At 39.1% G+C, this 10,327-nt stretch overlaps 1 long non-coding RNA gene and 1 pseudogene across 4 annotated transcripts; one reads left to right on the top strand and one right to left on the bottom strand.

The window, feature by feature from the left end:
- The first annotated feature begins 3,580 nt into the window (after positions 1-3,580).
- Positions 3,581-5,492, top strand: LOC117629092 (annotated as a pseudogene).
- Positions 5,493-5,558: 66 nt separating this feature from the next.
- On the bottom strand, positions 5,559-8,233 carry LOC117628635. Of its 4 annotated transcripts, none has more exons than XR_004585997.1 (5): positions 7,904-8,233; positions 7,692-7,789; positions 7,455-7,531; positions 6,554-6,832; positions 5,559-5,966 (listed from the first exon to the last, which is right to left on the bottom strand). It is a non-coding gene; the product is annotated as an uncharacterized LOC117628635 (long non-coding RNA). The 4 variants fall into 4 exon arrangements; XR_004585995.1 differs by having other exon boundaries at positions 7,900-8,232; XR_004585994.1 differs by having other exon boundaries at positions 7,692-8,231.
- Positions 8,234-10,327: the final 2,094 nt, after the last annotated feature.

A 10,327-nucleotide genomic window follows, 5' to 3' on the forward strand; every position in this document is an offset into this window, starting at 1 on the left:
CTTAAACTGCGCCTTTGTGCCATATGTAGCCGTTGTAAAAGCTAAGAGAGTTATGACCATCAATGACAAGAATAAGAAGCAAAAAGAAAGTGAGTGGAGAAGGAGAACAAGTAATCGGAGAAGAAGCAGAAAAATTGGAAGAAGTAGTAAAGCCTCTGACCATGTTCAACATGCAGAACAATTTAGTTGAGGTTTCTTGACATTTGACTTACAATTCAGTGATCATGTTTTCTACTTTCTTCTTTTGAATTATAATATAGTTTAAAATAATTCATAAATCATATCAACCCAAATTTTAGAGGCAACGACATATTATATTACCGGCCAAAATCAACCACTTCGGTGCAATAACCCAAAACAAAAATTCTTATTTAATTAGTCATTTATTTTGAGAAAAGACAATTTTGCAATCGGAATATTTTATTGAGAAAAAGTTGACTTTTTGACCAAAAAAGAATTTGACAATTCCACTTACGTCATTGCGTAGAGCACGATGAAATGAGTTCATAGACACGTAGTGGGCCCGAATCGGAGTTGTAACGAGAGAGTTATGGTTAAAAGAGTCTCAGTGGCATAACCATAAATATTTCGAAGTTGGATTTATAAAACCAGCTTAGCCTCTCTCTCTCTCTCTCTCTCTCTCTTCGCGCCGACCTCTCTCTCTCTCCAGCGTCCGTCATCTTCTCTCCTTCGTATCTCCGGCCACCGGCCACGGCTGTGGACGGGGCCGGTACCAAAACGACCGAGACGACGTCCTCTTCCTACCTCAGCCACCTCCCGCCGCCAGCCGCCGCGAATTCGCCGGAATTTGGAGGAGAAGCGGCCGACGTCGTCCGAACTTCAAAGCCTCCGATCTCCCTCTTCCGACCACCATTTTCGTCGACCCAGGTATGGATTTTGAACCTCTCGAGCTGTTCTAGCTGCCTGTTGGGTAGGAATAGATCGATTCTCAGTGTAGCTATTGGATTTTTGAGTTTAAACTTTTGGTCGATTTTCGGCCTCCGTGATCGGCCACTTCTGGTCAGTTTTTGGGGTAGGTCCAAGAACAAAAGTGGTTCCAAATATGGTGTTTTACCTAAGGTAGGAGTTTGGAGCCGTGGTTTTAAGTTTTTCCGGCGAGGTGTAATCGCTTTGGACACCCATCGCTGTCGGCGTGTGCTGCGGCGCGTGGGTGAGGGTAGTGTAGTGGAACTGTGTCTTGTTGCGATCCTTAGGTTGTCACGAGCACGTAGGATTTCGCGGATCTCAATTTGGATACCGTTTGAGCCCTGAACGGATTTTTCATATTGTGCGATTTCCTAGTTCAATATTGTTGAGCCGTTGGATCGTGCTCAATTTCAGATATGTTGTTCCAGATAATTTCAGAATCGTGTAGGATTCGACGGATTGTGAATCGGAGTCCCGGATACTCCGAAATCGCGATCCCTAGGGCTAGGGTTTAGAAATTTTACGATTACACGATCGTAGTCAATCCGATCGTCAGTTTTAAACCAGACTTGCAGAACATGGTTATTTAAATGTGAGGAACCTATAGGAATTCTCAGATTGGTGATCGGAGGTCGTGGACCCCACGGGGTTCCGTATCGACCAAAATGGTAGTTTATCGCTTAGTGAAGTCTCGAGTCTTTTCAGACAGTTCTAAATATCTGAGATGCTAAAGTTGGCATAAGAAAGACTTTAAGTTAGTGCACGCACTTCTAGGAGCCGAGGGTCAGGGTTTTACTTGCATAACTTATACCGAGCAGTTTTATTAATTAAATATTCATAGTTTAATCAGGCATCCGGGGCCGGGCAGACCCGCAAGAGAGACCTTCAGGAAGTCTAGCTAGCTCGGACTAGGAGTGAGTGGACTTTTCTTTTATAAATGATTTTATATAAATGAATTTCATTATTTGATCTTGAATGTGTTTTTCCTAGTATGATTTGTGAAGGTAAATATCTTTATTTTTGTGCTGCTTAGTTGATTATGCTAAAGAGTTATAGAAAACAGAGTTTGAGATTTATATCAGATAAAATAGCAGCATAGTTTCAGATTTGCCAAAATACAGTTATTTATCAGACTTTTCAAAGATATTTTATTTTAAACCACCGTGAGTACCCAGCTACAGCTGTTGCCTTCAGTTATACCGATGTCTACAGACATCCAGTTTACCCTCAGTTTTGTCAGTGCACTTGACATTTGCCTCACGAGTTTCGGGGACGCCCGAACCGTGAGTGCCAGGATTTGCTGCTCGGATTGACTTGGTGTCACCGAGACCTGCCGGAATTTGCGGCTCGGATTGACTTTGTGTCACCAAGACCTGCCAGGATTTGCGGCTCGGATTGACTTGGTGTCATCGAGACCTGCCAGGATTTGCGGCTCGGGTCGACTTTGTGTCACCGAGACCTGCCAGGATTGCGAATCAGGCTGACTACGGTCCCCTGAATCCTGCCAGTTGCGGCTCGGGTTGACTTTGTGTCACCGAAACCTGCCAGCGGATCAAGCTAACGATTTCCAAGACAATTTCCAAGCCGATAAGCTGTATGACGATTTGCCATGTCGTGATATGGGTATCTTTAATTTAGAGAGCGAAACCATCACACAACATTTCTCCTTAGATCCTTATTCTGATTTGCAGGGGTATATACCGCCTGCAGTCTGGGTTGTACCCCAGTTTAATGGACTCTGCTAGCTGGTTTCTTACAATTAAATTAATTTTTCATGTGATTTCATCAACGTAATGTATTGCACCTTTTTTTTTTTTCTTTTTCTTTTTCTTTTTGATGATGATCCATGTGATCAACTGTGTTCCTTGTTTTTTCCTAATAGATATGTGGAGTTTATTTTAGTCATGTGTTAGGATCGATGATTTGATAATATTGCAGTAAGTTTTGCTTGGGTTCTATCTGCAGTAAGGCTGCAGTTGTTACAGCCCAAACTCAACTCAAAAAAGCAACTCCAATGGTGATGAATAGTGGGCTCTAAATGCCTCAGCCCACCGGAGGTTTGCAACCACACCCATCATTGGCCTCGTCCTTAACCCAATAATCCCGAAAACTTGAACCCCGAAGTGGTTGATTTTGGCCGGTAATATAATATGTCGTTGCCTCTAAAATTTGGGTTGATATGATTTATGAATTATTTTCAACTATATTATAATTCAAAAGAAGAAAGTAGAAAACATGATCACTGAATTGTAAGTCAAATGTCAAGAAACCTCAGCTATATTGTTCTGCATGTTGAACGTGATCAGAGGCTTTAGCTACTACTTCTCCGACTACTCCTTCTCCTTCTCCACTCTCACTTTCTTTTTGCTTATTATTCTTACCATTGATGGTCATCACTCTCTCAGCTTTTACATATGGCTACAGATGACACGAAGGGGCAATTTAAGTTATTCTTTTGCACCCTAGTTGTGATTTACGAGTTTACAACAAAATGATCAACATTTTCAATTCGAATATAAAATCGTAGAACACGAATGGAGTGCAAGATAATAACCTAAACTTAAAACTATATGATTTAAACGTCAATGAACTCATCCAAAAAAACTTGATTCATTAATTTGTGTTTTGTGCTGGCGGTAGTGACCAATAAGGCATGACCAGGATATTAGCTGTTGAGCAAATGCCATGTGTAGGCTGATTGATTTTAAAGAGAATTTCAAATTCAGAAGCTATGAGGTGGTGTGTGTAGTAAGGGCATAGGTGCGTTTATGAAAGACTTGAAAGAGGAGTTTAGGAGTGTAGAGAATGTGTACGTATGGTGTGGCATGCGCTTTGTGGGTATTGGGGTGGGATTAGACCTGGGACTAATAATCCGGAGTTGCCCGAGTGCAGGGTGATTAAGCTCAAGTTGTCACCGGGATTGGAGAGAACAATGGAGGACTTGGCGGTGGACAAGATTGTGAACAATGGAGTTGGGTTGGTTTCGCCGGAGGTGGCCCACAACTTGTATGAGTGGCTCCACTCTCATCTTCAATCGTTGGGGATTGACGATGTCAAAGTTGATGTCATACATGTAAGTTTATTCTCGAAAGCTCTAGCTTTTTCCCTCTTTATTTATTTATTTATTTTTTAATTGGAAAAAAATGTCACATACAGTATTATTTTTGCTTACATAGTAATGGTACCAGTGTGGACACATGTGCACCTCTACAACTTTATGGGCTTTTATTTTATTAATAATATGATTTTGGAAATTATTTATTAATTAAAAGTATTGTTATGTGTGCACTCTAGAACTTACTTCATCCTCCCTCCTGAAACATTTTCATGCCATGGTTGGTTGCAGTTGCTTGAGATGCTATTCGAGGAGTTTGGTGGTCGAGTTGAGCTGGCTAAAGCTTATTACAAGGCACTGACTGATTCCATGAAGAAGCATTTCAATGGCAATGGAGTAATTGCCAGCATGCAGCACTGCAATGTGTGTATTAATTTCTTCACATTTACGTAGGGGATGATTTCTGGTCTAAGACCACGGGGGTAGCAGATGGGACGTATTGGCTGCAAGGGTGTCACGCAGTGCATTGTGCCTACAGCAGCCTGTGGATGGGCAACATCATACACCCAGATTGGGACATGTTTCAATCAACACACCCATGTGCTGAATTCCACGCTGCATCAAGAGCTATATCCGGAGGCCCAATCTACATCAGTGACTCTGTTGGGAAGCACAACTTCAAGCTTCTTAAGAGCCTTGTGTTGCCAGATGGCTCTGTATTGTGATGCCAGCACTATGCTCTTCCTACTAGGGATTGCCTTTTGAAGACCCTGTGCATGATGGGAAAACCATGCTCAAAATTTGGAACCTAAACAAAGTAAGATTAAGAAATGCTATCGTGAGAGGTAGTGAATTATAAAATAGAATAAAAGTAAGATAAACTTTTGAGTGATAGTGCTAATTCGATCTTTTTGTATGATTTTGTGCCAGTACACAGTACACTGGAGCATTGGGATTGTTTAATTGCCAAGGAGGAGGATGGTGCCCCAAATCCAGGCGCAACATAAGTGCCCCTGAGTGCTCAAAGCCTTTGACCTGCTTGTCTGGCCCAAAAGATATAGAGTGGAACAATGGGAAGACCCTAATTTCAATCAAAGGAATGAACATATTTGCTGTGTACATGCACCAGCAAAAGAAGCTGAAGCTCTTGAAGCTTTCAGAGAAGGTAGAGATTTCGCTTCAGCCTTTCGATTTTAAGCTCCTCACTGTTTCTCCAGTGAGGGTTGTGCCAAAGAAGTTTATCCAATTTGCTCCAATTGGGTTGGTGAACATGCTCAACACGGGTGGTGCAATTCAGTCGCTGGAATTTGAGGATGAAGAAAACTCCTCAAATTTGGTGAGAATTGGAGTGAAGAGTTGTGGGGTAATGAGTGTGTTTGCTTCTTAAAGGCCAAGTGCTTGTAAGATTGATGGAGAGGAGGTAAAGTTTGATTTTGTTGATAAGATGGTCACGGTCCAAGTGCCGTGGCCTAACCCTTCAACATCAACCGTGGTTGATTTCTTGTTCTGAGCTGAGCAAATGAAATAAATTTGTTCTTGAGCCAATGAGAATCAGATTTGTTATTGGCAAGATCAATTTGTTTTTCAAGTGTGTTTTTCTTTCTAACAAAACAGTCTTGCATGATATGTGTCCAGTGGATGTCATGAAAAAAAGTGCTGACTTTACACGCATATGACTAATCGGTCAATTAAGTTGTTATTTGAAAATGGACAGAAGTGCATTCATCTAATCAAATTTTGCGAAAACCAATATTTGATTCAAGAATAATTGACTTAAGTAGAAAATCCCATGTGAATGCACCAGGTGCCTTTAGCTTTGGTTCAATGACATTTGCTTGCTTGCACCAGGTGCTGAACAACAGGTTATTTCCATTGCACTGCCTCCCTCACCACATTCTCAAAGCCTGCCTCGAGCATTACCAATGTTGCTGTGTGCTTGAATAGGTTCAGCTAATCCCTTTGTACTTTTGCCAAGTGCCTCCCCCTGCACACACACAAACCAGAGGAACAAAAGCTGAGCAAGGCCCCAAATTTGAAGCGCCTGCAAAACTAAATAAATAAACAAATAAAGCTCTTCTATCAGCAGCTCCATCCCTATATGCATAGCTTTCATGCCGGCAAATTGACCGGAGACAAACTATCAGGGAAATGCATATACTCCTCAACATCTTAAACGGAATAAAACTAAATATGGCTACAATAAAACTGCAATTGGTGCACCATACCATGCTGCACGTGCATATAAGCAGATAATAGATTAATAGTTTAACATATTCAGGTACACACAGGACTAGTGTATTTTTCACGTAAACATAAAACTGATAGTCTGATAGCACGAGGTTATCAATGGTTAGGAGGGCATTCATGATCATGGCTGAAACCATCTCCCTTGGATGTTGACTGTTACTTCTTATGTAGCATTGCTTGTGTCCCAGGTAAAACTTGAAAGCTTTACTCCAGCTAATTAATCAATTGAACTTAACAAGAGTACAGTTTCAACAATTGAAAACGCCCAAGTTACATTTTCATTTAAACATCTCCTGTTTATATGCCTGAGATATAAATGCAAACCTGTTACTTGGGTCCTTCGACAACAGGACTCCTGCGTTCTGCTTATTAATAGCCTTAACCTCCGCTTGCAGTGCATCAGCGTCTCCCTCAGAAACTTTCAAAAGCGAAGGATCCAGAATTGTTTTAGAATCAGTAGACTTCTTCCTGGATGAATGTCCACCCAACTAGTTCTGAAATTTCACATCTTCACGGTGTTCGGTGGTTATAATGGGAGCAGATGAGTTCTTCGCTAGTGTCAGTGTAATCTTTGCAGCTGCTGCTGCTGTCTTAGCAGTAACGCTATCCAGGTAAAAAAAAAATTCAATAAATGAAGAAAATGTCAAAAGTTAACCAATAAAAGACCACAATGTCAAAACCAAAGTATGAAACTGAAACTGATTACAATGATTAGGCAAACTCAATTCCTCCATTGATGTATTACGTAGCAAACACCAAGCATAGCTTCTCATGTTCAAATTATTTAAACACAAGCAAATGGGTCCAACAGAAACAGCTGATACCACTGATCAACCAGGGAAAGAGACAAAGAAAATTATACAAAGTCTATGCCTTCAAATCCCTACTGGAACACACAACATACAGTCCACATATATCTACAGGCAGTAATCACAAGTAGATCAAGGAAGAGAACATTTGACATTCCATCTGTTCTGTCAAATAACACACATGGTTTTATTTTACCATCACTTTTACGTACTCAAAAGAGAAACCGTGTTAAAGTCGAGACTTCCATAGGCCATACACGAATCATGGTGGCCACTCGAAAGGAAATAATATGACCTTATTAAGTACCAAATCAAAGAAGAAATTAAGTGAATAAAGTCTTGTATGTATAGACTATGCAATTAAGGAAAAAAACTATACATAAATACAATCAGGTAAAAGATTGAAGGAAACTCACATGCGTTCCAGTTTTCCCCTGTTAACAAAGAATCCATCATGTTTTATTGCTGAATTGTCAACTTTAAAATACTCATCCTGCGCAAAACATAAAGAAGTAGCATTAGCAAATCCATAAATATAAAATGCCACCAATTAAATCAGTACAATGGCCAACACAGATATAAAACAATAAGATTAATGAATAAATGCAAATACCAACTCAGCATCATCAATAAAAGAGTATTCTGTATCATACTCATCGAATATTCGTGGGCTCGGCAAACCATCGGCTCCAAACTCAACATGTGCCTTGCATTCCCATTCATTCACTGATCATCAATAATTAACTCGGACCTGAAATAAATATTAAACCAAAATCAATCATCAATAACAAACTCGGACGGACCTGAATTAAAAATTAACCCAAAATGAAATCCGACTCCAGAAGATTCCGTGCGCATAACTAACTCTGGCGCTTCCCTTCTGTTCTGTTATATGAACAAACCCACGCTTGTAATTTTTGAAACTACCGCTTCCCTTCTGCTATATAAACCCAAACCGCGCCTTGATTTTTGAAATTCTGCTCTCTCTCATTTCTCTCCCCAATCAGCTCTCTCATTTCTGCAATCAGCTCTCTGTCTCATTCCTCTTCCACATTTAGCTCCGCTTCTATTCAATGGAGCTGACGCCACTGCTTGTGGTGGCTCCGTCGGAGGTCACCACTGCCGCACGCTTCTACCGGCAAGTTTTTGGTGCTAAGATCGTGAGCAATGATCCAGAGATACTGATAGGTTCAGATCTCCTTATCATCACTTGTCCGGCCCGCTCCCGGATAGACCTATCGCCTCCGATGCTGTGTCTCCAGCTTCGGTGCTCCGATCCGGAACAATTCGCTAAGAAGATTCTGAACACTGAGCAATTTACACCGACTTCGGAGCATTGTGAATGGAATGTTAAAGATGAGCATGGAATTTTCTGGCAATTCACCAATAGTAAGCAATCCTATTGCGTTTTGTAAGATCGGATAAGCTATCGCTTATAAATTTGAATATTTTGAATAGTTTTGTTATTATTTTTAAAAGAGTTTTTAATTAATTTATTAATTGTCATAGGATGGCTTATAATTTTGTATATTTATTTGCATATTTTTTCAATTGTTTTATTAGTTTTCAAATAAATAAAGTTTTTAATTAATTTATTATTTGTCATAGACTCATATGATCGATTGACAAATAATAAATTAATTTTAAATTTTTTTTATTTGAAAACTAATAAAACAATTGAAAAAATATGCAAATAAATATACAAAATTATAAAGCCATCCTATGACAATTAATAAATTAATTAAAAACTCTTTTAAAAATAATAACAAAACTATTCAAAATATTCAAAATTATAAGCTATAGCTTATCTGATCTTACAAAACGCAATAGGATTGCTTACTATTGGTGAATTGCCAGAAAATTCCATGCTCATCTTTAACATTCCATTCACAATGCTCGGCCGTCGGTGTAAATTGCTCAGTGTTCAGAATCTTCTTAGCGAACTGTTCCGGATCGGAGCACCGAAGCCGAAGACACAGCATCGGAGGCGATAGGTCTGTCCGGGAACGGGCCGGACAAGTGATGATAAGGAGATCTGAACCTATCAGTATCTCAGCCATCTCTGGATCATTGCTCACGATCTTAGCACCAAAAACTTGTATTCCCTAAGATATTGCTGGCTATTTATAAAATATATGAAGCGGATAGAGAAGAGATAACACATTAGCACAAGTCCTCTTGTATGTATAGAACTCAAAATCGTAATAATCTCATAGTAAGTAATTAGGCAATAATAATATAATATTGCCATATTTTCGTTTTCTTTCCTACTTATTATAATATACTGTTCGTTTATTTCCTCGTTCAATGGCAAGAGAATCAAGTACGGTAAATATTGGCTTTATTTGGAAGGCAAATATTAAGTGATAAAATATTATATTCTTGTTAAATTGTGGCGATTTGATATGACGAGGAATGGTGCCCGCGCGATGCTGCGGGTTTTGAAATCATGTGAATACGTATAAAGTAGTAAAAATATGCAGGGAAAATGGTAATATTTATATAAACATGGTGATGTAAATAGTGGTATCATGCTTAGTTTAGCAAGGTTAAGTTACAAAAAATAAACTAATAACATGTTTTATGTGCTACTTGTTATGTGAAAATATTGGGCATATTTTAATAGATCAAGCAGTTATAAAAACATCAAAATATGGGCAACCTTTAGTTGCTCATTGTTCAAAAGAGTTTGGGCAGGTGTTTATATATATGGTACTGGGTGGTGGAAGGGGATCTAGGTCTTGCTAGCTCTGCTGTACAGGTGGCTTACATTCTTTCTACTCCTCTGTAGAGGTTTTGACTCTGTTGGCATAAATTTGGAAAATGGCAGGTGTTAGTGTATATAAGTGTATATAAATGGAAAATTTTGGGTGGGAGCAATAACTATTATGACATAATTAAGTTAAAAAATACAATATGACAAACAACAGTCTAGATACATCAAGCATTGTATTAATCTGATGGACAAAAGTATAAACTCAATCTATTGAATAAATTCAGAACAATTGTGACAATTATTAAATAGTTATAAGAGAATTAAGCCAACACTTGAGCTTGAACAGAATCAAATCAAGGGGTGTTGATTTTGTAGCCATAAATATGGTAAATGGTATGCGGTAATGGAGACAAATGAGAAAATTTTGGCGAAGACAATGGCTATTGTTATAGAATTAAGGCCAAATAAACTGCACAAACCAAATTTAAATAACCTATGAACACCTAATGACCTATAAATAGAATAAGATAACCTAACGACCTAATGAGCAAGTTTGTTATAGAATCAAGATAA

The sequence above is a fragment of the Prunus dulcis genome, chromosome 5 (genome assembly GCF_902201215.1).
Source record: "Prunus dulcis chromosome 5, ALMONDv2, whole genome shotgun sequence".
Classification (NCBI taxonomy): Eukaryota; Viridiplantae; Streptophyta; class Magnoliopsida; order Rosales; family Rosaceae; genus Prunus; species Prunus dulcis.